At 41.5% G+C, this 25,357-nt stretch overlaps 1 protein-coding gene across 1 annotated transcript in view; it reads left to right on the top strand.

Moving 5' to 3' along the window:
- The window catches only part of IRS1 (insulin receptor substrate 1), a 64,497-nt gene extending 49,520 nt beyond the window's left edge, over positions 1–14,977 (top strand). Inside the window, exon 2 of the mRNA XM_018058864.1 lies at positions 10,565–14,977. The gene's annotated coding sequence lies outside the window, so the exon portion shown is untranslated. The remainder of the gene's footprint in view (positions 1–10,564) is intronic.

A 25,357-nucleotide genomic window follows, 5' to 3' on the forward strand; every position in this document is an offset into this window, starting at 1 on the left:
CAATAAATATTCTTCATAAGGATTCCTTACGAGTTGTCACTACATCTTCATTAAGAACTTGGCCCAACTGTCTTCAGAACGCTTCTAGTTCAGCCCTGAACTGGCATGAAGCACTTAATTCAGCATGCTGGTAGGGAATTTTCAGCAAATATCATTTTCCAAGTCAAAAATGACAAGGCTGAGATGTCCGATAATGAAAGAAAAGAGGGAAGAATGGGCACAGTGGCGGTGAGACTTGAAAGATGAAAGTGGAGGACCAGGAGCCTTGGGGTCAGTGCATGAAAGGTCAGCCCCCCTTTTCCACTGGAAGAGTTTTGTCCCCTTATCCAAGACAATAAAGAAGTGTTTGCAGTTGGTTAGAAATCTGCATCACTGCTTCAAAGACCTTAGAGATGCGACTGATGTGTCCATTATCAGTTAGTCCAGATCGTCTTTCTGATGTCTTCCCTTCCTTTTCCAGCTGCCAGCAATTAGACATGTGCACCTGGCAGCAATTGGTTTTCCGTCAAGTTCGCGAAGCAGCACTGGCCTCACTCTCCTGTTCAGTTGAGAGACTGGGGAAAAGAATTAGGAAACAGCAGCCACTCAGTCCCTTCCCCAACAATTAGAAACATACTTTAGCACCTGGAGAGAGTGCCTAAGAGTCCCAGTGAACATCCATTTAAGCCTCTTCATGAGAACTCTTTGTAAATTCTTTCATGTATAAATCTTTTCTTTAGCTGACTTAGATAGGGTGGGGATCTTCAAGCTTCTAATTTCTTCCTGGCAAGCAGCAGAAGTGGCCTTTCTGTGACATTTCTGTAGATGGCATCCACTGAAGAGCTGCTCAAAGACCTGTTGGTGCTGCTTATCCCAGTGTTCAGTGGAGCTCTTCCCTTTGTGTTCAATAGGTAAGCAGGTCTTCGTCTTGTCTGAAGACAAGACTTTTTGTCTTAAAGATCCAGGACTTCATCTCACAAGGTCCTATTTTTGCGTTTTACTACTACTACTTTTACTACTTTTATGTTGTGTTCTGGCCTTTCCGCCATACCCACCTTCTCTCTGAAGTAGCTTTTCTGTCTTCCCAAGACACCTCCTAATCTTGACTTCAGGTTCAGTTCTTGGCCGCCATCTGGTCTGTGGCTTCCCTGTTGCTTCCCTCTCCCACCAGGACATTTTTGGCTGCTATGTGTTCAGGTTATCAGGAGGGGATATGAGATCCAAGGATTTCTAGTTCTTCATGAGAATAGCACCAGCAAGAGTTAATGTCTGAGGGCTTATGCTGCTGCTGCTGCTAAGTCGCTTCAGTCGTGTCCGACTCTGTGTGACCGCATAGAAGGCAGCCCACCAGGCTCCCCTGTCCCTGGGATTCTCCAGGCAAGAACACTGGAGTGGGTTGCCATTTCCTTCTCCAATGCATGAAAGTGAAAAGTCAAAGTGAAGTGAGGAACAATGATGAGAACTTTTCATGTATTATCTTGTTGAACCTCAAGAGATGACCCTATGGAATGGGCACTGTTAGCCTATGTTACGGGTGACAACACAGAGGTTTACAAGAGTTCATAACTTGCCCAAAATTATGGAGGGAAGAGAAGCAGAAGAGAGAATGTACAATCTTAGTTTTTTGGGTTTTTTTAATCTTTTTCAAATTTAACTTGGAAATAAGTCCTGAGTTAAAATTGATCAGTCTTTAAATAAATGCAACAACCGTGTAATGGCTCTGTCTTCATTCTCAAAATAACCTTTCTGGATGGAGTGTCCTAAACTACATTTTAGAACTCAAGATTGCTTACAGGGTATTCACATATCACTCAGGTAGCGGCAGCTCAAGGGAAACAGTTGGTTTCAGAGAGTGTTTTTTCATTATTTAGGCTGCTTAAGGCAAAAAAGAAAAATAGCTCACTTAACTACGTGGTGCAGTAGTAACGAATCTGCCTGCCAATGAAGGAGGTGCAGGAGAGGCGAGTTCCGTCCCTGTGTTGGGAAGATCCCCTGGAGAAGGAAATGCAACCCACTCCAGTATTCTTGCCTGGGAGATCCCATGGGCAGAGGGATCTGGCCGGCTCCAGTCCCTGGGGTCGCAGAGAGTCCGACATGACTGAGTAACTGAGCATGCTCACGCATACTTAACTGCCAAAAATCCCAGATGAATTCTCCCCAACACTTCCCCTTGATATACTCAAAGCAAAAAGAAGGAAGACAAAGGCTAAATCCTTTTCATTTGTGATTTGCAATGATGTGTTTCAGGAGATGTTAATCAGATGAGTGTAGTAGGGAAAGTCCTCTACTGAGTTTGACCTTCCTAGGACCAGCTGGCAATGGCCCTGTTCTCTGTTAGGCCAGTTTAATGACCAAAACACCTACAGGAGGGAGATCAGGGCCACATGGCTGCGGTACCTCGTGGTTCCTTTGAAAGATGCTTGTTCAATTCAGTACATTTTTCTTGCATTACCAAGTTCTTCCATAAAGTCAACCGCAACCCATATTATCGGGGACTCCGACTAAAACTTGTGGTGAGTAGGAAATAGATTAAACACAGGTTTTCCCTTTTCTCTGGCTGCCAAAAGTGATGTCAGTGACGTTAATGATCCTTGCCTCAGCCCTCTGCAGACCTAGGGCCATCTGTGAGAATGCTTGTTCTATACTCTTGTTCCTGGGCTGTTACAGAAAAGCTGATGCTGGCTGATAAGGAACAGCTGAGCAGCCGGACAATTACTCGAAGGTACACGCAGGCGCTTGCTTTCTTTCAGTTTATGAGAAGACTCTAGGGAGTGGGCATAGACTGTGACGTCTATTTAGTGTTTAACAGAAAAAAAAAGGCAAGGGGATGAGGTTCACCTGCTTTCTTTTTGCCTAATTAATAGAAGCGGTCTTGCAAACACTTTTTTACTCTTTCTACACCACATTGTAAATGAAGTGATTGTCATTTAAGCCTACAGACTTGTATCAGAGCCAAATAAAATCTATGTCCCATACTTTTGAACATGACACAAACAGACAAACAAACAAAACTGGTATGAAATTACAGTATAAACCTCAGAGATGCAATTGTAATTCCTGTTGGGGAGAATATACTGCAGAAAGAGCTCCCATGAAAGCGGAAGAAAGCAGCTTTTATGACCTTCTTCCTCAGGTAGGGAAGATGAGATCATATTATTTTCATGTCTTCAAGTAACAGGTTTATTTTAGTTGAGCTCTGTGAAAATGAAAACTTCCTGTCCCCCAGCACAGGTGATCTGACTTGAAATGTTAGAGGGATTGTTTCTCTGACCTCCTCTGCTTTGATTTTCATGTATTACTACATGGGGATAGATTAGAATTTTGACAGAAGGGAGATTTGAGGCATTTGGGTTCATATTTAGTGGGGGAGACTATTAGGGTGTTGACACCCCCTTTGCTTTATGTTTTAATTACGTTTGGCTTTATCAGCATGCTCCGTCTTTAAGAAAATATGGTTAGTAACTGAAGTGATTAGTCTTTGGCTTCAAAAATTTCTGAATATTTATTCAGATTTCCTTAGTAGATCGTTGATGGAGTACTTTTCATGGTTGAAGACCATATGTTGTCATTGTTTAAATCGTCTTCTCCATAGCTCCCTAGCCTTCTTGAAAAGTTTTCAGCCCCTTCGTCTTCTGCCCCTGTGTTGCTGGGGAAGGAGAAATCCACGCTACTGACAGCATCAGCCGGCTGGACCACAGCAGGAGCCCACAGTCGTGATGGGCAGTGTCTTGGTCCCTCCCTCTCTTCTTTCCTGTGCATAATACGTGTGTCTGTCTTCATTGGTGGTCTCCTGAAGTCACCAGCGCTGCCAGAAGGTCTTTCCCTGGGACAAAAGGGAAGCTGGAGTGAGATGGCCTCTCACATGTTGGCAGCTCTCCCTGAATTTCTTTCCTTGGCAACTCTGCGCCATGGAAGGGCTGGCCAGCAACCGTGTTATTTTCACCAGCCCTCCCCCATGTGACTCGCACTGGGCAAAACTGCTATTTAAGCAGCTCCATTAAAGCACTGGCTTGGCCGGTCGGTTACCCTTTGCCATTTAAGACCATGAAACCAAGTCTTTCCAGCTCACTTCTGGCCTATTTTGAAAGATGTTGGTTGCCTTTCTTTAGCTAAAATGGCTGTCTCCTTTCAACATAAAGTAGCAAATACCTTGGGTCTTACTTCCGACTTGACTTCTTGAGTTCAATCCTTACTTGATTTTTTTTTTTTTTCTTCTTTTTGGTGATTATGGTCAGAGGCTTTAAAAGAGAATGTTTTTTCACTACTTAGATCTGTCTTTTCCCAAAGTCTCAGGTTGCTTGCACACTTCCAGTAGTACCTTGTGAAAAGCAGAGAGACAGTCCCCCTGGCCGAAACTTGAAGCTCTCTGGATTTAATTCTCTGTTCCTTGGGTAGCTGGGCTGGTAACTCTGCTTCCGCCTTAGATGCTACCATCAAGCGCACATACAAGCCAAACTCTGAGCCAGGAAATTCCTTGCATAAGGGCTTTCACACAGTCCATCAGATAGATCCCTGCTATTTCTTATCCATCTGAGACTACATGGTACACTACCAGGACTATAAATGTATTTGATGCTGATGGTTTAAAAAAGAACTACTGGGTCTGTTTTTCAGGTTTCAGGTACACTTAAAAACAGTAATTTTGCAGTGTTTTCTAAGGTGTTTTATTATACGGAAGCATTCTAGAAGGCTTGGTCAGCTTTAAATTGGCCATGTGTTGTTGTTCAGTTGTTTCCCACTCTTTGTGACCCCATGTGACCCCATGGAAGCACACCAGGATTCCCTGCCCTTTACTATCCCCTGGAGTTTGCGCTAACTTATGTCCATTGAGTCAGTGATGGCATTAAACCATCTCATCCTCTGTTGCCCCCTTGTCCTTCTGGCCTCAATCTTTCCCAGCATCAGAGTCTTTTCCAATGAGTTGGCTCTTTTGCATCAGGTGGCCAAAGTATTGGAGCTTCAGCTTCAGTCCTTCCAATGAATATTCAGGGTTGGTTTCCTTTAGAGTTGACTGGTTTGATCTGTTTGCTGTCCAGGGGACTCTTGAGAGTCTTCTCCAGCACCACACTTCAGAAGCATCAATTCTTCGGTGCTCAGCCTTCTTTTGGCCCAACTCTCATATCCGTACGTGACTGTGAATTAATTGCATGAGCATCAGTGGGGTTGCCGAAGAAATGAACTGTGGTCATGGTTAATAGCACACAATTGAATATAACTGTGTGAAAAAGAAATTAACAAACCTGGGAAGACAGGATATAGAGAAATATCACCGGTGCCATGTTCAGCATCCTGCAAGGTACAGAGCTCCCCACCAACCTCTCTGCTCTCACATCCCTTCCACCTTCTTTCTTTTTCTAATCCCAATCAAAGGTAATCTTCTCCTCTGAAAGGAGTTCCCCTATGCCCCCACCAATTTTTCTAAATACTTTGCCTGTGCCATTTCCTTAAGGACTTAGGCATTTGGAAAACAAACCCAAGAAGCCAGAGGTTTGTGTTTTTTTTTTTTTTCCTGCTTTTAAATTATCATACTTCTCCCCATACACAATGAATTGGGAGGATGGGAAAGCGGTTAAAATACCAAGAAGGTTTAAAAAGTTGGTTAACATTTTATCTTATTACAGATTTTTCAGAATGGGGAAGATGTAAATATTAAATCTATTAAAGCATTATCTTCTTCGCTACTTAAACATCTTTGACATTAGATATAGACTATTAAAAGTTCAAAAATTTTAAGTAAATAGTAAAATCAGAACCATAGCTAAATAGTAGTTTTCCTTAGGTGACAGGAATTATAATAATTATAATGACTTATCTTTATACCTTCCTTACATTTACTATCTCTTATAAATTTTCTTTATTATGCTGAAGGTTTTTTTTGTTTTCAGTCACAGCTGTTTATGTTAAGCGAAAGAGAAATATGCTGTTTGACACATTTCTTCAAGTGGAGGAATTTATTTATATGAATTTTTCTAGTTGAGTCTACAGTGTAAGATCTCAAACAATGATCTCCATTGAAGAAAAGTCATTACTATAGTTTTTTTTTTTTTTCCCAGCCATAGTTGGATGAGGAAGAGTTTCTTTCTGGCTACATTTTAGTGCATGACAACAGCCCAGCAACTTACAATATTTTTACTCCTGTTTTCTTAGTAAAGTAGAAAGTGATGTTCTAACCAGGTATTTCAACTATGTTGCACTTAACAAGTTGGCAGGGAGTTTCAAGGTGTTTAAATACAAGATAAAAACTTTTAGACAGTGGGTTTGGCTAAAAATGCATTGCTGAAAAGGAGCAGATCCTTCTTTTGTGCTTATATCATAACTGTATGCTGTTTCAGCTGCTCACCCAGTGGAGACTAATCAGTAGGCTGAGACAGTGTGAAAGGAAGCAGAAGCTTTATTTGTTTTTCAGCTCTAGCCAGCAGAGTTTAAGTGGGTCGAGTCCAGGAGATGTAAATTCCTACTGGATACAATAATGCAATAATCCATAGGTCTCAAGTAGCATAGTCAAGTGTTGACTTATTTGATAATGCTTTAAAAATTACATTTTTCATTACTGCCAACAGGATTAGGCGTATTTTATCCTGTGAGAAGACACATGTGGACCATAGATGCTGATGTGGTGATGAAATTTTTGTCAAAATGTAATTTCCTGCACTAAATCTTGTGACAGGTGCATCGTATTTCTGGGTTCAAAAGTTATTCCCCAGTGATGTAACTCGAGAGAATATATCACAGGAACATCACCATTTGATATTTGCACAGTTCTTCTCCAAGGATTTGTTTTGCTTTTTCTTGTTTCCAGTTTATGAGTGCTACAAATGAGTTTTTGTAAAACATCCTAGCAATGTTTGCCTTGTGTGGTTGATTGGGAGTCTTAAAATTGTATATATAAAGTGCATTAAACACACATTACCCATGTCTTCTTTTTCAGTATGTATTACAGTCTTTACCATTGTATTTGTGTCACTCAACAGATGTTTATTGCATTTAATGACTTGGGAGCTTAGAATGGATGGGTGTATTTCCAAGTTGCGAAAATGTATGAATATACATTCATAGATGTCTATTTTGGTCGTTTAGTCACTATATCGTGCCATGCATGCAAATAAATTTGCATGGTTACCCTTCTTCAAGTGGGTTGCTTTATTTAAGCTCAGCCCTTATGGATTGCAAGTGGTAGGCATATAGACAGATAAACTGAAGTCCCATGAGGCATCTGCTAAGGTCTGTCTGTAAAGTTAGGACAGTTCTTTCCAACAAAACTCTACAGTGATGTTTTTGGAACTTTAGTTTTGGAGTTCTTTGGCTTTAGATAAAACCTCACTGGGAAACATTACCCAGCTTAATCAGCTCTTTTATTCACCATATTTGGGTCTCAAAGCTTTTTGACTGTCTCCAAAGATCAGATGTGCCCTCCAAGGGCCAAACTGGCTGCTATAGAGACCATTCAAAAGGGTATGCCCAAAGCTGAGAAGGCAGTTGCAAGAAAGAAAGGGGACTTGAAGAAGGCATTCCAAAAATGCTTTGAACAATGCTGCATGCTTGGAATAAGTATGCAGATCTGAGGTGGCTGTGTGCAAGAGTCCTCACTGAGGATCTTTGTGAAAAATCTGTCTTGTTTACTCAGTAGCTAAACTTTATGTAAGGACACACACACACCCTTACACAAAAATAAACAGTGGGCAAACTTCAGACTGTCCCTTTACATTTTCCTCTCTTGCTTATTGATAGCTTCTGTTCCTATCCCCTCCATGTCAGCCTTACCTACCACTTTCTTACCTTATTCCTAGACTAGCTAGCACTGGTAGATAGCATTAGTGACTGAGGCCTGTGTAGATCAGGATTTACGATAAAGGCTTTGAAAAGTAGTATGCTGAAATTTTTTGGAGGGGGCAGTATATGATGGAATCGATATATCCTTTGATTTCCTGCCCTTTGAACATACTGCTTGTGGAAAATTACTAGGATGGTTTCAGGGGTGCAAGGGTATGTGTGTGTGGTCCACAGCAATAGATTTCAGCCTCCAGGGACCATATATTTTTCTTTTCCTCTCCTCAAAGGGGCCCCAATTTCCACCCTTGTGCATCCATCCAGGTTGGCACGTGTGATGACACAACTGGTTATAGTTTGCTCCTGTGCTAAGCTGTTCATTCAGCTCTTCTGGATAAGAGCCAGATGTAAAATCAAAAGCATATCCTTGACTTTTTAAATTGGCAGCATGTTTGTCTCAGGCCTTCTAATAAAACATGGCCTTCTTACCTAATTTTAGGACGTATGAAACTGTTAAACTGCACATAGATATCCTGGTAGGAACATTTTGATAGATTGCAATATAAGTTCAGAAGAAACTTGAAAGTAAGTAAGATCTCTGGGGTTTTAGAAAGGCTAGGTTATTGTTTCACTTGTAGCAACCACATGAAGTAAATCCTGTCTCTTTGATAATAAAAGATATAAGCCTGGTGTGCTTTTTTGTTTGTTTGTTTTTACCTTGATGTCTCCATGTCAAGTCTTTATTTGTAGGTAGAAACACAGACTTTATCTGTCATTTAGGGCTGAAGTTAATACTGTGAAATGAACAGAAATCTCTTAGTAAAACTTGAATCCTCATCTGGTAAATTTCAGCTTACCTGAAAGCGGTTCTGTAGATGATCAATGCTGCTGGGTCCCAGCTATACTCTCCTGCAAAGAGGAGAGCGAGAGGCAGAGGGGAAAAATATTTTGCATTGGTCAACATTTACCTTGTGTGGACTTTCAGGTCTGCTGCTGTCCTTGTCATGGACATGGATCATTACTGCTGTGTGCTGATCGTATCACAAAGCACGTCCTTGTGGTCCCTTCACTTATTTAAAGACGTCTTGGTCTGTTATTCAGTGCCTCACCACCTACACAACCTACGTTTGTAGACGTCTCTCCTCTTTCCCCTTTGCAGATATCCCGTGTTCTGACAAAACTACCTTCCTCACTTGGCCTGACCAGGGCTGTGTACTCATCCCTCCTGGGGCTTACTGTGTCCTGTGGCCTCCGTGGGAAGTGTGCCTTGTCCTTTTCATTCCTTCCACTCATATTTAGTGAGTTCCTGCTACATGCCAGCACTGAAACACCGTTGCCACATCTCCAGACTCTTCCATGGCTTCCAAACCAAGCCAAGTGTGTCAGTGAGGTGCTTTCTTTACACTCCCAGCTAGAAATGTTCTTCCCTCCTCTGTACATCTAGGGCAGGAGTCCCTAACCCCTGGACCATGGACTGTTACTGGTCTGTAGACCATTAGGAACTGGAACACACATCAGGCGGTGACTGATGGATGAGCGAGACAGGGAAGCTTAACCTGTATTTACAGCTGCTCCCCATTGCTGGCATTACCGCCTGAACTCTGCCTGCCATCAGATCAGTGGCAGCACTAGATCCTCATAGGAGTGTGAACCCTACTGTGAACTGTGCATGCAAGGGATCTAGGTTGCATGCTCCTTATGAGAATTACTTCAAAACCATCCTTTCTCTGCAGCCCTGGAAAAAATTGTTTTCCATGAAACTGGTCTCTGATGCCAAAGAGATTGGGGACCACTGATAAACAGCTTTTTGCCTATTGCACCTTTTGTGGAATTCACCCTGTTTCAACTTTGCATTCTCTCTATTTGTGAATGAAGCTTACCTTCCTTGATAGAATTTCTGGAAAGCAGAGCCTATAGCAGAATTCACCATTGTAGCCTTGATAGTACTTAATGCAACCATTTACTTATTTGACAGGTATTTATTGATTAGCTCTGCTGTGCCTCCTCCTGCTCAGGACATCCTATAAATATTGATGTTTCTGTAGATACCTTTTGGATGCAGAAAAAATAAGGCCCTCAGGAGGACTATCTAATGTTGAGAGCGAATGAGACTTTTATAAGATTGAGAAGGGGTCTCCTCCTGAGGGGAATGGGTAACACTCATTGTGATCTGACTTTTAAACTGTGTAGAAGAAATGTTGTGTTTCTGCCAGAACAACTTATCTCTGTTAGACCTAAATTAGAACCCCCTTTTTAAATTTAATGATTAACTAGGTCTCTTTTGCTTAGACATTCTTTTGCATCTAGAATTTTCCTATCAACCAATGTCAACTTAGAAACCAATTTCAGATTTTATAATGGGAAAACCCTGCAACTTCAAATTCTAAAGTCTCCATTTGACTTTTAATCAAAAGAAGATTAAGCGTAGCCTGACGGTAACCTGCGTACCATATTTTGTAGTTGTTTTACACAAAAGCTGCAGTGGACGTTTTTATTTTGATCATAAGAACATCAAAGTGTTCTGTGTTTTTGTGTTGCTAAACCTCTGAAACCTCCAAACCACATCGATTGGTTTGCTGACTTAATATTGACTATTGTGACTTTGTGATTGCTTTAGACGCTTGCATTTTGAAAGAAAAAAAAAGAAGTTAAATAGAGTTTGTTTATTTTTCTGAAGTACTCAGTACTGCTTGTGCCTGTAACTTCAGTTTATCCCATGCTGTCCCCCTGTCCCTTTTTAAAGAAAAACCCTAAAGAAGTGATTGAACGTGTGTTTTGAGATGCTGATGATGACGGATTCTTTCATTTTTCTTTTCAGAATGAAGACCTAAATGACCTCAGCAAATCCTCCTTTAACTCATGGGTACCCAGACTCTAAATATTTCATGATTCACAACCAGGACCTCACATCTTCCTCCTCAGTAGATGGTACGATGCACCCATTTCAGTTTGTTTACTTTACACAATCCTCAGGAGTTTGTTGACTGAACTGCACGTTGTATATCGTGCCAAGAAAAAAGCACTGTGACACCAGAACAATGAGTCTGCATAAACTTCATCTTCAACCTTAAGGACTTAGCTGGCCACATGAGCTGATGGGCCACCGTGCCACGAGAGAATGAGTTTACGCTCATTGCATTTACAAGACACATTTCATCTGCTGCTGAAACCGTGTACGACAGAGCATCATTGTAAATTATTTCCTATGGAACTGTTGCGTTGGGTGGAGAGAGTATTAAATATTTAACATAGGTTTTTGATTTATATGTGTAATTTTTTTAATTAAAATGTAACTTTTCTTACAGCACATCTTTTGGGGGGGGGATGTGGAACTGAAGTATACAGTGTTCTATTGTAAAGAGTGGAGCAAATGCTTAAAACAAGGCTAACAAGAGTAGAATAGGGTACGATCCTTGTTTTAAGATTGTAATTCAGAAAAGTAATATAATAAGAATCATAGTGCCATAGATTTTGGTTCTCAATTGTATAGTTCTATTTGCTGATACTATCTCTTGTAATATAGCCTTGATGTTGAGCTGAGATCCTTACAAGAATTGATCTTAATTTTGTATTTTTTTTTTTTTCTGTAAGGCAATAGGCCATGTTAATGAAACTGAAGAAGGATATATTCTGCTGGGTATTTTCAAGTGTCAGCTTAAAATTGGCAATTGAATGGAAGCAAAATTACAAGAAAAGGCAATCAGTGTCTTCCTTTGTATATACTGTAAAGAGGAGACATGGGTGATCCCTTTGAATCAAAAGCTCTCTTTGGAATGAATAATGTGGGTGTTTGTAAATTCTGGAAATTTCTTTCTATTCATAATAAACTAGAGACTGTTGATCTTTTCTTCTCCCCCTTCCCCCACTTCCTGTTCCATTCCCACCAAATTTTTTTTCCTGTTGCACACGTTAGGATCTTTCATTTCCTGCATTGTCTCAAGAAAGATGTAAGACAAGTGAGTACTTGTCTTTCATTTCTAACCAGAAATTAAAATTCCAGAACATGTTTTTTTACAATGACCAGGGCTACATTGTCACTTTTCCTTAAGACTCCTATCTCATGTTTTCTGAGAACGTCCAGTGTAACGTTATTTAACCGAATGTAATTTGGTCCATTCGCCCTGGTGGCTACTGGCCTGTGTGTGATTAGTTAATAAAACCCAGGGTGCAGAGAGCACATCAAAGCATAATGACCTGCTAGGGAAACATCTAGCCAGCAGTGAAAATGTTAATCCTTTTCTTGTTTGGAAAGTATACACGTCTTGGAATTTTTCCTCATGAAAGAGAAATGGCAATGAATGTACCAAAAGAAATTGCCTACAAAGTTTTGAATCTTTTGATCAGGAAACTTCCTAAAAGTTCAGTGAATTAAGTCTAGTATCAGGCTCCTCTGGAGTCCGTGTGAACGCTCTATCAGGAATCCCCAGCCCTGCTGTTGAGAGGAGCAAGATTTTCTTTCACTGAAGGGTTGAGCTCCCTGGTTGGGGGAAGGGTTGCCAGGAAGGGGCCAGGGTTGGGGGCCATCGCAGTGGCTGTGCGTCAATGGGTCAGGGACACCCACCCCCACCCCCAGCTCTACTCAAAAGGGAGTAGAGATCAGTGGACCCCCTCCCCTGCTGAGGCCCGTGTTACTGTTAATTCAGCCAGATGGCATGTACCTCACAGACTCTTGTACAATGTTCACCATTGCAGATTGTAAGCATTTGCATGCTCATCAATTTCTAAGATAAATAGGTCTGTAGTCATAAGAACCCATTGTTTTCAAGGAACTTGCTGAATGACATCATTTCCTATCAGGAGAGAACACCACCGATTTTTAAAATCTGATATGAAACTGTTTTGTTTTTGTATCCTTTCATAAAAAAGACTTTCTTAGTCAAGCTCTTATTTTTCAAGTATTCTGACTCATACTCTCGCTTGTGTAGGAAGGAAGCAAGCTGTCCCGCTCTCTTCCCTTGAGGACATTAGTAGTCAAGGAGAGATAATCAGTGAACAAAGTCAGCCCCACCCACTTTCCTATAAAGGTGGTTATTTCTCAAGGAACCTAAACTTTGAATATGTATTACCAAGGTACCTCTGCATGTGGGATTACTAACATATTTCCGGTGTGAACAGGAAATGAACCGGACGGGAAAAAAACATCTCTTGGTTTCTGTTCCTCTCATCTGTTTTGTTGAGTCATGTAGTATAAAGGTAAGACACTCCTATTTAAGCTGTTTCTAGTGGTCCCTGAGCTGGGTTTGCTGGTAGTATCAAACTTCACCCATTTAAAACTGGAAGTTGCTGGTATTTAAGGGAAACATGCTCTGTCTCCGCGAGGGGTTGACCTTCAGCTGCTAAGTGCTTGTGTTCAGTTCTTATTTGGGAGACTTGGCTTTTATCCGTTTCAAAGTATTTGTAGGCCAGCCAAGGGCTTACATTAATGAGACTTCTAGTGGCCTCTGGTTAACCTATAAGTTAGTGGCTTTTTCTTCATGACACCAACCTTTCACAGTGTTCTTTCTTAGAGACTTTAGGCAGAGTTTTAAAATTCTCCTTTGTGGAAAGAACAAATATGTTCCATGACTTTGATGATATCTTTATCCTGGGGGGACAAAAAAGGTCCTAGAACCAGCTAAAAGTGAAGAGAATCCATTAATGATCAACCACCTGAGTCAATAATGACAATTCAGTACTGATGTTACATTTGTGGCTATTTCTTGCTAACTTTCAAAGGTCAGGGACTCTCTTGACGAACTGACGTTGACTGCAAAAACTGAATTTTCTGAAAATCATCCAGCCAAAAGTAGAGATTTTTAACTTTTCTTTCCCTGATGCTTGCCTCCTAGCTGTCTTTTAAATCTGGGATCTTTAAAGTGTTAAACAGTTTTACTAAACCGTAAGAAACACTATTTGGCAATGCTGAAGCCCTGTTTTGTTCAGTCAGTCCTGCATCTTGAATACAGTATGCCATGTAGTTGAAAACTGATTTTTATTTACTACAGGTGGTTTCAAAATGGAGGAGGAGGGTGGAAGGTCATCATCCACTGATGACAAGGCCACAAAAAATGAGATGAATGTACAGTATTCCAGCTGCTTTGGCAGAGCTCTATGGGTTGGTCTGTCACATGGGGAGACACTGAAACTAGAAACACTCCACAGATTGAGACCTTGACTGGGGAAAGATGAGACCCTCTGGAAGGCATGGGAAGGAGAATGGATGGAGGCCAGATAGAAACTCGATCCTTTGCAATGACTTGACAGGAGAGTTAGGACCTCGTATATGTTCTTTGGAGGTAATGCTGCATTTATATAGGTTGCTAAGAAATTCGAAAGGAAGAAGCATATGCTTCTAGGGATATGAGGAACTAGGACGGACCTTGCCAACAGTAAGAGAAAAGACTTTCACTCTGTAAGCTTAGTCATGGAGGGCAAATAGAGCCTTGTAATCAGTAGACCATCAACGGGTTAAGCTCTTGGTGCCATTGGTCATTTCTAAAGCCAAGCCAGAGAGGATCATGAGGGTCCCTCCACAGCTCTATAAATCAGTCTCCTAAGGGTGGACACACATGGTATGAGTCAGATGGCATATTGAATTTCTTCCCTACTTATAACCAAAGCATCAAATTAGTTGCTGAGAGGAGGTGGAATGATATTGGAGGGGTTTGACCCTACTTTTAATGAATTTATCAGTAATCCAGAGCTTAGAATTAGCTAATATGATTAGAAAAACATAAGGCATGGCTGGAGAGGTGTCTTCCTAGTTTGTTGATGGCATCTGTGATGTGTACACCAAGAGATCTTGGTATTACAGACTTTGGCTATTCACCTCTCTCTCCCTTTGTTTTTTTGTTAATTTCCTCAGTGTTAATCAAGATACCATGTGATAGGAGAAATTTAGTAAACAGAAAAATTGGTATGAACATCTTTAGTGCTTTTTTTCTTCTTCTTCTTGTTAGAATTTTGCTATTGGCTTAAGAATATAGTTCCCGGAACCATTTTTCTTACAAAGTTCTTTCCTTACACCTCTTGGCTACAGGGTGGGCCAAATTAAAGACATCTATATTTTTTCATTTGATGTGTGTGCAGTTAGGTTTATCATCTTAAGATGGTGGCGCTCCCTCTGGTGCTACTTCATCTGTGTTCAAAAGGACCAACGCATGGTCTGTATTGCTACCAAAACATTTACTGTATATATGTGTATACCATATGTATGATGTATATATGTAATGGGTACCAGCCAGGTCTATATTTTTATTTAGATTCACTTTTTCCAAGTTTTCTTTAGAGTGTTATGCTTATTTTTCCGTTTTTCTTTCCCCCCTGATTCTGTCTGGTACTTAGAACTGTAGTGTCTTCATCGTTAATTAAAGAAAACTGTCTAAATGAATTCACGGATGTGAATGCTAGTGATCCTTCATGTTTTCGATTATGGGACATGAAACAAACTGCCAATTAAATTTTCCGGGCCACTTGATTGGGTAAGAGCAGTGTACACTGTTTAAATGCTTTAATGAATGATTTTTGAATGGATAGATTTACCTCACCCTTTCTCTCTTCACCTGGCTTCCAATGGCCAAGAGGATAAAGAAGAAGACCTCTGAAAAGACAGACTATGAGTTGCTTTTGGTGGTGGTGAAGTGATGGGAAGAGAGAGAGGAGCAAAAATCCATCCTTCCTGGGGTAGAAAGATATGTGTTCTGTTGCTGTGCTGAGTTGCATCCAACTCTTTGAGACCCCATGGACTATAGCCCACCAGACTCCTCTGTCCATGGGGATTCTCCAGGCACGAGCGCTAGAGTTGGTTGCCATGCCCTCCTCCAGGGGATCTTCCCAACCCAGGGATCAAACCCAGGTCTCCCAAATTGCAGGCAGATTCTTTACTGTCTGAGCTACCAGGGAAGCCCAAGAAGACCGGAGTGGGTTGCCTATCCCTTCTCCAGGAGATCTTCCCCACCCAGGAATTGAACCGGGGTCTCTTGCATTCTTTGTTGATCTTCAGCAGAGATCTTTTTCTGATGCAGATCTGGGCTGGTTGATGCACTTTGTCTGGAGTGGGCCTGGGTATCATTGCTTTCATTTTTTAAAATTTATTTTGAATTGGAGGATAATTGCTTTTCAATGTTGTGCTGATGTCTGCCAGCAACAACGTAAATCAGCCATGTGTCCCCTCCCTCTTGAACCTCCCTCCCACCCCCACCATCCCACCCCTCTTGGTTGAGCTCCCTGTGTTACACAGCAACTTCCCATTAGCTGTCATGTTACATATGGTAATGTATATGTTTCGCTGCTACTCTCTCAGTTCCTTGCACCTTCAGTTGCTTTTTATATTCTCTAGGAGACTCCAGTACAAGTCAGGGCTGAGAATGGGTATGGGAAGTATTTCTAGCTGGGAAGTATTGCTCAAGCTTATCTGATGACTGGAGTCACTTTTTCAAAATGCTGATCCCCTGAAGCTGCCTGGGAACGTGTATTTAAATAGGTGACCCTTGTAGTTGGCACGTTTGGAAAATCCTGATTTCTGTACAAGTGGAGTCTTTGGATTGTTTCACTATAAGAAGGGATGGAACATCAATGATTTTTGAAAATAATAAACTATGTGGCCAATACATAAACAGCCAACTCCCCAGGTCCTCCCAAATTAAGCTTTCTTGCTTAAATAAACAGATGATGGACGTGTCTCATGTTGTTAGGGCAGACCCAAATTACTGAACACTTTGGAAACAGATTTGAGATATAATTTTCTAAATTAATTTTTGTTTAATGAGCATGATACTCCACTGAGAGTAAAAAGACTGATATTTCTGTTTTTCCCATCCTTACTTGGTACACCAGGTCAGAGACTCTTCCTTCTGCCTGGCGTGCAGTGTAAATGATATTTTTCTTGTTCAGAAGTTGCGCACAACGTGACTGAATAAATGCTTGAAGTCATTATTTCCTCTTCACTTTATATTGGCTTCCTCCATTTATTCTTTTAAAAAACATAATTTGTTCTCCCTCCCAGTGGTATTGCAAAGCAAACATCACTCTAACTTCTACTGAAATTACAAGTAAACATCACTAATTAGTATTAACTTGAGGGAAGTCTAGTTGGAGTGAATTAATGGTCCAATTTATAGCAAAAATTGTCTTATTACCTTTACACATATGCCGAAACAGACTATAGCAAGTAAGATGTTGTCAATAAGATGCCTGTGAGAATGAACAGGCAAGGAGAATCTGTAATTACCTCACTGATTCTATTATAAACAATAGCAGCATTTATTCTGTATTCATAGTTGCCAGGATGTACAACAGTTATCTCATTTTATCCTTTTATCAACCAGAGGTGGATACTGTCTTGATTCTTATTTCCCAGACAGGCAAGCAGAAAAGAGAAAGCGCGTGATGTGGTCCAGGGATATTATGGGATGGCCAGCCTCTCAACCATGGACTGAACGATGGCAACGTTTGTATTCCCATCTTTACCACTGCAAGTTTCTGGTTTCCAAGTACTTAAAAAAAATTGAATTCTGTACACTGAAAACACTGTCATTCCACCTGCCTTGTATTACTAATGTACTGAGCAAATATAATTTCACAGGAGCCAGAAAGAAAAACTCTCTCCAACTTATAACTTTCACCCTACAAAGTAATAGACCCTTATTACATTTATTTCAATTCCTTATCTTTGTGTCTAGTGTGAAAAATCTTTTTCTGATTCCGTACTGGTTTGCTTAAGAAGTTGACCCCTGGGACTTCCCTGGGGGTCCAGTGGTTAAGACTCTACATTCCCACTGCAGGGAGCACAGAATTTGATCCCTGGTGGGGAACTAAGATCCTGAAAGCTGTGTGGCATGGCCAAAACAAAGCAAACAGAAGTTCGCCCTTTTTCAGCAAGGACTGTTTGAGACCCCAGGGACTGTAACCCACCAGGCTCCTCTGTCCATGGGGTTTTTCCCAGGCAAGAATTCCGGAGTGGTTTACTATTTCCTTCTCCTGGGGGTCTTCCCTACACAGAGACCGAGCCCCCATCTCCTGCCTCTCCTGCATTGGAAGGTGGATTCTTTACCACTTGAGCCACCAACATAGTCCCCAGCAACAGAACAGAGATGATTTTATTTCAGGAACATACCAGGAAAGTAGGTGAGATGAGAAAGCCACAAAAAAATCCAGATGCCTCTGTGTGTGTGTGTGTGTGTGTGTGTGTGTGTGTGTGTGTGGCATCAGGTTTTACATATTGCCTCCTTAAACCCTTTAAATCAGAGCTCCTTACATTCTCTGGTAGGGAGACTGATGGTCAGATCAATGACGAAGATTGGCGATAGGAAAAAGTGGGGTCATCTGAGCTGGAGAGGGTCCTGACTTGAAGTGATAGAATGATCAAAGCTGCTTCAGTACAGGAATCTCCTCTCTCATATGCCCTGTAGGGCAGGGAAAGGTTTTCCTTGACTCTCTGGAGGTCCCTGGCTTGGACTGAAAATTAAAGACAAACTGACAAGAGAAAAACCTATAAATTGAGATGTACGAATTTTTACATCACATGGGAGCCTTCCTAAGGACCTGAAGAAACAGCTGAGTGTTTTTGTGCTGCATTTGATGAGTGCAGACCCTCATGGAGGCTAGTGTACCAAACTGGGGGAAAGTTAGCAAGTCCTGTCTGTTTGCATTCTTCTTGGTGTCTCTTTGTCTTTGGGGATAAGGATGCTCCTCTGCTCTGAATATAGGGAGGGCACCTCTCACATGAGGGTTTTATGACCTGTTTCAGGGGAGAAGGGCAGTAGAAGGTCAGAATGACCTTCCTGCTGCTGCTGCTTTCTCAGACTCATTTAGCTTAAAATATTCAGTGGCCAAAGGGCTGTATTTGTGGGTGGTGTGTCCTGAACCCCGTGAACCCATAGTGCTTCTCAAAACTTGGACTGTATACTACCTACAGAATTTCCTGACGACATAAGGATTTTTAACAGGGGCCTCAGGAAGCTATATTAGTGACAAGTTTTTTCCCCACATGCACACACACACACACACACACACACACACACACACACACACACATACACTCCGTCTCTCTGGGGCTGCTCTACACCCTGACCTTGGTGGAATGTGCTATTGGCAGTCACTAGGCAGTATCCTTTCTGTTCCTTTCTCTGTATAAGTTTCTCCAAATCTCAAGTCCCATAGCCTCTAACTGTAAATGTGAGAGAAAGGATGACATTGCTGGAGTTTCTTGTGGCTCTTGAAAAAAAACAATCTATAAAGTAGAAATGTAAAACTTAGCATAAAAATATAAGAACTAGGTAAATTTGCAATAAATACAGCATTACCCTGATTCTATAAAACAAAATCCCAAACAAAAATCTCTAAATATTACAAGTGGTGGCATGTTTAATGGCATTATGGATGAATTTTAAATTTTCTGGGTTTTTTGATCATGTCTGATTCTCATAATGAGAAAGAAAAAATATTCCATGAAACACAAAGGGAGTTGGGGGAGAATCGTAGTGAATCCCCATGTGCTGGTTTTACCATACATCACAACACTCAGTGGTCATTCAGTCATCAGTTAGCCAGCTATGGTCCGGGAGCCAAATACAGCCCAGGAGCCTGTTTCTGTAAATAAAGCTTTATTGAACATAGGTCTGCTCATTCATTTACGTACAGTCTATGGCACCACAATGGCAGAGTTGAGGAACTGTGACAAAGATCAAACAGCCCCCCAGGTAGCACACTTTCCATCTGGTCCTTTATGAAAAAAGGTTGTCTAGCCTTATAATCACTGCTTTTTAAGAGAGAATTGGGGTGAGACAGAGTCCCTTTCCCTGAGCTTCTGAAATTCTCCTGGACCTGTTCAAGGAGCTTTTTGGATCTGCTGACACAATTACAGTGCTGTTGGACAGACTGTAGCCCACCAAGCTCCTCTGTCCATGGAATTTTTCCAGGTAAGAATACTGGAGTGGGTGGCCATTTCCTACTCTGGTGGATCTTCTCAACCGAGGGATCAACCTGGGCAGTTGATTATTGAAGTGCTAAACAGACTTCTTTAAGTTTTGCCTACAAATACTAAAATACTTTTACAATTAGGCACGTGGAGCTGAGTTAGAGTAAGTTTAGAATGATACTTTGTCCTTGGTGCCTCAGTTTTTCTAGATCAACAGCCAAGAAAAAAAAAAAGCACAAATCATCAATTAAAAGTTATCGCTTTGAAATAGAGGGTTTCCCCAAGAGATTCTAAAGGAGGTTCAAAATAGACTATGATCTCTAGAATAGCAGGACTTCGACCAATGGGAGAGACAGTAAACAGACATCCTTTCCCAGTCTCTTTTCCCAACTTGTCATCAACTGCAGCGCTGAGAATGAAAACAGTGCCAAGAACATGGATTCTGGTCAGGAAGATAATACCTGATAACCTATGAGATGAAGATTATTGGATTAGGAAAAAAAAAAAAATTGTTATAAGTTATTAGGCTGGAAAGCAATTCTTTGGTATTTTAAAATTATAAAATCCCACTGCTTATTCCTTCGTCACATCCATGCTATTGTTGAGGAACTATTATGTGCTATGGAGAGGAAATAGCAGCCCATTCCAGTATTCTTACCTGGAAAAATTCCATGGACAGAGGAGCCTGGTGGGCTACAGTCTATGCATGGGGTCGCAAAGAGTCAGACATGACTGAGTAACTGACCTCGTATGCATTATGTGCTGTGATGTGGCAAAGTAGAGAGGGTATGCTCAGCCTGACCCTTCACTACTCCACGGATGGACTGTAGCACATCAGGCTCCTCTGTCCAAGGAATTTTTCTAGGTAAGAATACTGGAGTGGGTTACCATTTCCTACTCCAGTGGATCTTTCGGACCTGGGGATCAACCCATGTCTCCTGTGTCCGCTGCCCCAGTTCTTGTTCCCTTGGTGCTCTCATATTTGTTCTGCAAGTGATCTAATCTATGTCTGGACCGCTTGATTTGTGGGTAAGAAAATTGAATTTCTGTTCCATTGCTATTTAACGTGACTTTATAAATTGTATCTGTACCAGATTGAGTAAAACAGATCCTAAAAGGGCTTTCATGCCCTTTAGCAGCTTTTGAGGTGCTCTCATGCCCCTGTCTGCGGGATATGAAGTGGGTGCACAGGCTGGGCAGTCCTGTCCTGGAGGGTGGCTGAGGGCGACCCGGAGAGTCAGTGAGGTGGGGAGTTTGGGACAGCGACAGCGTTGCAATGGGACAGCTATAAGGACCAGAAAGCTGGAATGTGGGAATCAGAGCAGCCAGGTGGAAAGGCCCCTGTAGCCAGCTTTCAAAGAGACCAGAAGGCATCAGAGAATCTGAAAGGGTTAAATCCTGTACACATCAATGGTACAACTCCTTGTTCTTAGGTAAAGTCAGAGATCTAAGGGCCCCAGTCCCCTGCCCATGAATTAAGAACTCCTTCTGGATCAGATGGAGTGAAAACCTGAGGAGGAACACCCACGGCTCACGTTTTCAAGCATTTTGCTACATGTCTGTCACAGTCCGTGGATCAGCTCCTATGCCTTCATCCCAAATGTTTGTAGATATTGCATATAACCCCATTTTGAAGAGTAAAATAAACTAAGATCTTGAAGAAAGCCTGTCTGAGGTCATTTGATGGTAAGTGTAGCGCTGCCCTTCCCACTCAGTCCCGTCTTAACTCCAGAGTTTCAACAACTGAAAGACATGCAACCTGGAAAAAAGAAATGTTCACTGAAATCCTGATACACATTTTTGGCACAGGATTGTCAGAAAATGCCTTGCGGCAAATTCTCTCTCTCTTTTTTTTGGTTTCTTCATTCTCTTTTAAACTTTGCTGCTGTTCAGTGGCTCAGTCCTATCTGACTCTTTGTGACCCCATGGACTGCAGCACGCCAGGCTTCCCTGTCCTTCACTATTTCCAAGAGTTTGCTCAGACTCATGTCCGTTGAGTCAAAGATGCCATCCAAACCATCTCATCCTCTGTTGCCCTCTTCTCTCCTTGCCTTCAATCTTGCCCAGCATTAGGGTCTTTTCCAACGAGTCAGCTCTTTGCGTCAGGTGGCCAAAGTATTGGAGTTTCAGTTTCAGCATCAGTTCTTCCAGTGAAAATTCAGGGTTGATTTCCTTTAGGATTGACTGGTTTGATCTGCTGACTTACTTAATTTGTTCTTCGGGTGCTAACATATGGACAATAAATCTATTTTAAAATATGTTTTTTTACTTCCACATATTTTTATTATTAATTGTTTACTTATGTAACCATGGGGAGAGTTCTTGATTCACACTCCCATTGCTGGACACAACATGTGCCCTTCCCCGACTCCCACCTCATCTAACATTCTTCTTGACGATTCTGGGGGGCTCCCATTAGGTTGGTGTGCAGGTGCTCCTCAGCTGTCTCTCTTTAACCTCTTGAAGCTCAGTTAAGTACAACTTAACATTTGCTTTTCACAGAAGATGGCAGCCAACACACACACACACCCTCCCCACAGCACATCACAGCACATCTCACACACACACGCACTCTATCACACCACTTAGGCACACACACACACGCACACCACAGCCCCCTTTCCTTCCCCCCCCCATCATAAAATTCTAGGAGGAAAAGTTAATGATGCATCTAAAATGGCTAAATTGGTTTTTACATCAGCAGCAAGTTTCTGGTTTAAATTCAAATTGTTCTTTAATTTTACATACTGCTTTCATCACTACCACATACCAACTACTCCAGTTAGCAGGGTCTCATGCCCCATACGTAAAAATGTATTAGATTTCTGAATCTGCTTTACTTCATCTGTTGAAAAAGAAAATAAGGTTGGCTGAGCTAAACAAATTTCTTCCTGAATAGAGTAACCCTGCTCTTTGTGTTTGCTGAAATGTTTGACAGAGGAGAATCTGATGGGGGTATTTCTTTTAGTGATTGTGCAGCACTTCAGCTCTCATCTTTGCTTTGCCACTGAGTGACTTTGAGCAAAGCACTCCTCTCTGGCTCTTTCCTTCATTGTTTATAAAATATGAGGTTTATCTGATCTTAACCTGAGGTCCAGAAATTTGTCTACACTCTAAAAGCAAACGTAGTGTTTTTCTTGGGCATGACTCTGTGCATTTTTTATTCCTGGGCATGGCATCAGTGACTTCTACTATAGTCATTAAAGATTCAAAATTGATAGATGGCTTCTTAGAATCAGAAAATTTCATGATTTTCATGGTGTTCTAGGACATTTTAATAGAATTTAGGGGGCTAGCCTATGGCAAAATATTAGATCAGTGAAATTTGTCCCCACAACTTTCTCCCATCAGCTCTACAGATGGGTTGAGGTTGGGTATTCTCCCTTCACAAAATGATTTTTTGGAACCCAAGGCCCTTCTGGAGCAACAAAAACACTTCTGATAAACCGGGCTTTTTTTCCCTGGAATACACAGAACTATCCAAAAAAGATCTGCATGAACCACGATGGTGTGATCACTCTCCTAGAGCTAGACATCCTAGAATTCGAAGTCAAGTGGGCCTATGAACAAAGCTAGTGAGGCCAAGGAATTCCAGTTGAGCTATTTCAAACCTTAAAAGATGATGCTTTGAAAGTGCTGTACTCATTATATCAGCAAATTTGGAAAACTCAACAGTGGCCACAGGACTGGAAAAGGTCAGTTTTCATTCCAATCCCAAAGAAAGGCAATGCCAAAGAAAGTTCAAACTACTGAACAATTGTACTCATCTCACACGCTAGCAAAGTAATGCTCAAAATTTTCCAAGCCAGGCTTTAATAGTACATAAACCAAGAAATTCCAGATGTTCAAGCTGGATTTAGAAAAGGCAGAGGAACTGGAGATCAAATCGCCAATATCCGTTGGATCATTGAAAAAGCAAGAAAGTTCCAGAAAAACTTCTACTTCTGCTTTATTGACTATGCCAAAGCCTTTGACTGTGTGGATCACAACAAAATGTGGAAAATTCTTAAAGAGACGGAAATACCAGACCACCTGATCTGCCCTCTGAGAAATCTGTATGCAGCTCAAGAAGCAACAGTTAGAACCAGACATGGAACAACAGCCTGTTTCCGAATCAGGAAAGGAGAACGTCAAAGCTGTATTTTGTCGCTCTGCTTGCTGTTACTGCTGCTAAGTCACTTTAGTTGTGTCTGACTCTGTGCGATCCCATAGACGGCAGCCCACCAGGCTCATCCGTCCCTGGAATTCTCCAGGCAAGAATATTGGAGCAGGTTGCCATTTCCTTCTCCAATGCATGCATGCATGCTAAGTCGCTTCAGTCGTGTCCGACTCTGTGCAACTCTATGGACAGCAGCCCACCAGGCTCCTCTGTCCACAGGATTCTCTAGGCAAGATTCAGGAGTGGGTTGCCATTTCCTTCTCGATGCTTAATTAACTTACATGCAGAGTACATCATGTGAAATGCCAGGCTGGACGAAGCATAAGCTGGAATCAAGATTGTTGGGAGAAATATCAATAACCTTAGATACGCAGATGACACCACCCTTACGGTAGAACTAAAGAGCTTCTCGATGAAAGTTGTAAAGGAGAGGGAAAAAGTTGACTTAAAACTCATTTTAAGTTTTTTCATTTAGAAAACTAAGATCACGGCATCCAGTCCCATCACTTCATGGCAAATAGATGGAGAAACAATGGAAACAGTGACAGACTTTATTTTGAGGGCTCCAAAATCACTGCAGATGGTGACTGCAACCATGAAATTAAAAGCCCTTTGCTCCTTGAAAGACAAGCTATGACCAACCTAGACAGGATATTAAAAAGCAGTGACATTACTTTGCCAACAAACGTCTGTTTAGTTAAAGCTATGGTTTTTCTAGTAGTCATCTATGGATGTGAGAGTTGGATTATGAAGAAAGCTGAGTGCCGAAGAATGGATGCTTTTGAACTGCGGTGTTGGAGAAGACTCTTGAGAGTCCCTTGGACTGTAAGGAGGTCTAACCAGTCCATCCTAAAGGCAATTAGTCCTGAATATTCATTGGAAGGACTGATACTGAAGCTGAAACTCTAATACTTTGGCCACCTGATCTGAAGAATTGAGTCATTAGAAAAGACCCTAATGCTGGGCAAGATTGAAGGCACGTGAGAAGGGGATGACAGGATGAAATGGTTGAATGGCATCACTGACTCAATGGACATAAGTTTGAGCAAGCTCCGGGAGTTGGTGATGGACAGGTAAGCCTGGTGTGCTGCAGTCCATGGGGTCACAAAGAGTTGAAAACGACTGAACAACTGAACAGAACTGAAATGAAATTAATATATCAGCTTCCAGGCTATCTGGATCAAAACAGAACGGCTACCCAGGAAGAAGAGTCGAACACAACTGAGCAACTAAACTGAACTGAACCCAGGAAGAAGAGAACATTTTGGCAAATGAGAAGCAATGGCTAATAGTGGAGTTTTGGGAATCCATCTGAAGAGAGGTTTAGTAGCGGGGGGTGGAGGGGTATTTAGTTTTGTTGGAGCGGATTTAGTACTGTACAGACACTGAGTCTTGAGAAGGAATCCGGTGAGGTGGTCCTTTTTCTCTTTTAAAATTAAAGTAAAATAAAATTTTGCTGTGACAATGACCTAAAAACTTGAATGTTTGCAGTCAAGAAATTTTACTTCTAGATTTTCTGAACAATTTTAATTCTAAATATAGTCATCAAAGCTAAA

The sequence above is a fragment of the Capra hircus genome, chromosome 2, assembly GCF_001704415.2.
Source record: "Capra hircus breed San Clemente chromosome 2, ASM170441v1, whole genome shotgun sequence".
Lineage (NCBI taxonomy): Eukaryota > Metazoa > Chordata > Mammalia > Artiodactyla > Bovidae > Capra > Capra hircus.